General features: G+C 39.1%; 1 pseudogene; it reads left to right on the forward strand.

Annotated features, from left to right (window-relative positions):
* Window positions 1-4,622: 4,622 nt before the first annotated feature.
* Window positions 4,623-4,721, forward strand: LOC132267766 (small nucleolar RNA R71; annotated as a pseudogene).
* Window positions 4,722-5,318: the final 597 nt, after the last annotated feature.

Raw genomic sequence — 5,318 nt, forward strand, 5'->3', positions numbered from 1 at the left:
ATAGGTCTGAGTTGCAAATGTGTCACCCTCACTGTAGTGGCCTGTAAGTGCCTCGGCCATAAATGCATAAGAAGGCCTCCTTTCTAGGATGGGATAATCGAGCTCAAGCTCAAGAGGGTAGGCATGCGGGTAGTGGCACGATCTGGCCTGAGTCTCCACTATGATGCGGATAGGATGGCCATCCACGGTAGTGCACAGCTCCGCCAAATTACTCGGGGCAGGTCGGAGGTTCTGGAAGAACATCCGAACAAGCCTCGGGTAAACTGGGTATGTGACAGGGGCTAGAATGGCTGAAATGTCCCTGCGGTCAATGTCTTCGTAGGCTGCTCGGGTCATGATATACCGGGAGAAGAAGGAAATGTCGAAAACTGACTCATACGCCACTGTAAGGCGTGAGTATCTTGGCAGCGGTCTGTCTAAGGCCTGGCCTGGCTGTGCATGAGATGAAGAAAGTGATGGTGTACGCTCAGCCTCATCATGAGATGATGAAGATGTAGAAGCAGAAGATTGTAGTTTGCTGTCTGATGAGGACTGGGCTGGAACTGGTGATGCAGGCTGCTCAAGCTCAGCAGGCTACTCTGAATCCTGGACATGAGATGGTCCGGCCTGCTCCTCTAATCTGGGTCTGATTCGGCGATGATAATGTCCACGGGCAACAATCTTGACCCTAGCCATAGCCTACAAAACAGAAAGAAAAACACTTGTAATATAAGTTAGCATTGGTATAAAGAAGTGAAACACAGTATATAGAAACATGTATGTTAAATAAGATAGACAACATAAGACATGAATCTACGCAAGTGATGATGGAGCTAAATAAATAGTGACATTTAGTGAAGCATGCTAAACAATATAAGTATGGAATGCATCCAATGTAGAAAACACAGTCTTTGGGCATGTATGAGATAGCATGGAATAAAAAAAGAATGTGTGAAGTGTGGGATGCAAATCTGTGTAGTTCAATCGATCACAAAAATGTGAGACCAGTCTCTGTGAGATCGATCTGAGATAAGTTCGATCGATTTTATGTGATCAATCGAAGAAAACTTCAATCGATCGAACTGCTAGGGGCAATTCGAAAAGTCGCAGATCTGTGACGTATATGCCACGGGGGCACCCAAGCAAGCTTATGGGGCCCTCTCACACATCAACAACACAATATGGGTCACTTGTTTGGGCTGTGACCCCTAAAAATTGATTAAAAAAAATGAAGTATATACAAAACTGTATATATATATGTACACGTATATATACAAGCTTCAAAACTTCAAATATGGCAAGGAATCAAACATGGAAACCCTAGATCTAACATGTAAACATCACAAATATGTAGATTGAAACTTAAAATTAAAAGGAAAAACTTGGGACTTATCAAATTCGAGAGAGAGGTGGAGATTGAAGGGAGATGAGGAGATCTGAGATGAGGGAGAGAGATTCAAGGCTCGGGATGGTCTCTCGAGGGTTCGTCGGAGAGGGGAGAGGTGTGGTTTGCAGCGGCGAAGGATGAGAGGTTCTTTAGATCGATCTTTGAATCGATCTAATGACCCTAGGGTTTTGTTTTTAAAAATATTTCCCAACCAGTTCGATCGATCAGGGACAATTTTTGATTTATTGAACATAGATCGATCTTAAGAATGTTGAAATCGATCTCTGTTCACTAAACGACAAAATATATATATATATATATTTTTGAAAATATATTTAAATAAAGAAAATCTATATATTTTTGGATTTTGAAAATTTTAAAATGAAAATAAAAGTAGAAAATAAAATAAAAATCCTTTTGAGGTTTTTGAAAATAAAATAAAATAAAATAAACTTAAAATAAAAATAAAAATAAAAATAAAAATGCAGTCAAAGTCAAAGTCAAGGTCAACAAAGGGTGCAGATTAATCAATCTGAGATGGATCAAGAAGATGGTTCGATCGATCGAATAGGTAAAAACATGCAGAGAAGTTCGAACGATGCACAGAGAGGCCTTTTTTTGATGGATCTCAAAAATTTTCTAAGCGTGGAGTGAAGATCGATCCAAGAAAAAGTTGGATCGATCTAGGAACTTTCAGATCGATCCAAAGAAATTTTTGAACGATACACAGAGGGCTGATTTATGTAGGAAATTTCAGATCGATAGAACAGAGTAATGATTGGTTGCAGGAATGGGTGTTCGATCGATCAAACCTCTTTTGAGATTGATCGAACAGGTACAAAATGTCTATTTTCAGAATGAAAGTGCATGCATACTCAATCAAAATTCTTAGCCATGTGTATGAATTCCAAAACATATCTAAATGACGTAAGAAATGAAAGATAAAATAGAAATGATGGAGGAATAGGGTTGTAGTCCCTACGAAGCCTTTATTAGTCTTAAACGTCTCTAGCAAGATGTTGGGCTCTTTTAGCCCAGATTAAACATCTTGTAATGCATCCCCTCCTTGTCGGGGTGATAAGTACTTTGAATTCCACCCAACAAACGGTTCCCTAAAGAACTTGTTGGATTAGGTTCAAAGGAATTTGTTAGTCCTTTGTCAATGTGATCTTTGGGCTTCCATGCCCTCTCAAAGTAAGATTTTGAAACATCATTCTTTAGTTTCAAGGTCGAAGATGAACTTTTTAAAGTTTTGGTTTCAAGGAAAGACTCCATTCTTTCACATTCATTATCTAGACATTTTTCTACAATATTTACTTCTTTATGCTTGTCAAATGAATTTGGGGTTGGATTGAAGATATTCAACTTCACTTTCATATGCCTAAATGAGATTTTCATTATCCCCTTCCTACAATTGATGTTGGCATTTGCGGTTGCCAAGAAAGGACGGCCAAGAATAAGGGGAATTTGGCTCTTAGGATTTGGAACCGGTTCTGTGTTAATGACAACAAAATCGACCAGTAAGAAGAATTTATCAATTTTAATCAAGACATCCTCAATGATACCCCAAGGCTTTTTGATGGATTGGTCGGCAAGTTGTAAAACCACCGACATCGGTTTCAAGTCTCCTAAGCCTAATTTGACATATGTCGAGTATGGAAGAAGATTAACACTTACTCCTAAGTCTAGAAGAGCACGATTAATGACATGGTCACCAATGATGCAAGAAGTAGTAGGTGAACTGGGGTCCTTAAACTTTGGAAGGGTGTTATGTTACAAGATTGAGCTCACTTGCTCGGTCAAGACCACTTTCCTAGGTGCTTGGCTCTTGTTCTTCCTCTTTTGGGTGCAAAGATCTTTTAAGAACTTGGCATGAGCCGGAATTTTCTTAATTGCATCCAAAAATAGAAGATTAATCTTCACTTGCCTAAACATTTCAATAATTTCATTGGTCTTGGTCTTTTGCTTGTCAAGATAAATTGATCCTTTCAAGGCATCCGGAAATGGAGCTCTTGGCTCAAAAACTTTTTCAAAACTTTTCTGTGAAACATCATCAACACAAGAATTTTTAAAATCCTTTTTCAAAGCTTTGTTCACTTTATCTTTCAAATCAATTTTGGACTCACCTTTCAAATCAATTTTGGACTCACTTTTTAAATCAATTTCTAACACTTTCTCATTTGAACGATCATGCATATGCAATAAAGGAGGAATATGATAAGAAACAGGACGGGTGTCAACTTTTGGTTGCACCGGTTCACTCTCTTCATTGGACACACCTACTTTGTTGTCCACAATCTCCCCACTTCTCAAGGTTGTCACCACATTGACATGCTCAATTGTGTGCCCTTCTGATAAGGAATGAGTTTCCATAACACATTGTTACTTTGGTGGGGCATTCAAAGGCATCTTCCCCTTTTCTCTAGTATTTAAGGTACTAGCTATTTGCCCTACTTGGGTTTCTAGCGTAGCAATGGATTGAGAATGAGAATGAAGCAACTGAGTATTCGCCTCTAGAGTGCCTAGAGCGGTTAAAACTTTCTCTTCAAAGGCGGGACTCCTAGAATTTCCTTGGGAATATGATGGTTGATTTGGAAGATGAGAATTAGAAAATTGATTGCCATGTGATTGAAATGATGATGATTTAAAACCTTGGGTACCTTGGCCTTGCATTGGTGGCGGAACATACTTCCCTTGAAAACCACATTGGGGAGGGTTTGAGCCTTCCCCTTGGCTTTTCCAAGAAAAGTTTGGATGGTTCCTCCAACTTGAATTATAATGAGTGCCATAGGGATTATTCCCTTGATTTTCAAATGTAGCATTGACTTGCTTATGGGGCTCACCTTGCACATGTCTATGTAGACAATTGGAAGTAGAATGCAAGACACTTGAACAAGTCATGCAAGATTCATTCGATGTACGATGATGAATATGAGTAGGGGAGGAAGATACTTGATTCGCCGAATTTTGGTTGATCAAAAATTAATCAAACCTTTGAGATAAGGATTTCATCTCGGCGGCTATGTCATTGGAGTTGTCAACGTGATATAAGCCGACATTCTTCCTTTCACCTAGGTTTCTACCATTTTTAGAAGATAAGGACCTATGCATGAAATTTTCACTCGTACTTTCATACAATTGCCACACATCATTTTCATGCTTGTCAAGATAGGAACCACCCATGGATGCATCAACCATACCCTTGTGATTATCCGATAAACTTTCAAAGAAATATTGAACTAGTTGCCACTTAGGTATGTCATGATGAGGGCACTTTCTAAGCAAAGCATTAAACCTTTCCCATGCCTCATGAAACATTTTCCCATTTCCTTGAGAAAATTCTCTAATTGAAGTTCTCATGGCATTGGTCTTAAAAACCGGATAGTACTTTTGCAAGAACTCTTGTTGTATTTCCGCCCAAGAAGTTATCAAAATAGGCCTAAGATTGTTGAACCAATATTTTGCCTTGTCTTTTAGGGTGAAAGGAAAAAGTTTAAGTCTTAAAACTTCTTCCAGCATATCCGTATATTTCACGTTGGAACACACTTCAAGAAACTCATCCAAATGCTTATAAGGTTCTTCACTAGGAAGTCCATGATAGTTTGGAAACATTTGAATAGTTTATGGTTTAATTTCATAGTGATGTGCTCTAAATGGAGGCAATTGAATGCAAGTGGGTGCATTGTATTCATTAGGCACATAATGGTCTGTTAATGCAATGGGAGGATTCACAATTGGTGGTGCTACACGAACACCTTGATTAGCTTGAACTATAGGGGGTTATGGAGCAAATATTGGCCGAGGCATTCCCAATGGAACTTGGCCTTGTTGTTATGGGTGAATGAATGGTCTAGGCATGCCTAATGGTACTTGAACATTTTCATGATGCACATTAGGGTGGAGGTTGCCTTGTTGGTCTATGTGACCAAGGTCTTCCACATGGTCGTCATTC

The sequence above is a fragment of the Cornus florida genome, unplaced genomic scaffold (assembly GCF_030987335.1).
Source record: "Cornus florida cultivar Cherokee Brave unplaced genomic scaffold, ASM3098733v1 CherokeeBrave_3.0.0_Hap2_Chr07, whole genome shotgun sequence".
NCBI lineage: Eukaryota > Viridiplantae > Streptophyta > Magnoliopsida > Cornales > Cornaceae > Cornus > Cornus florida.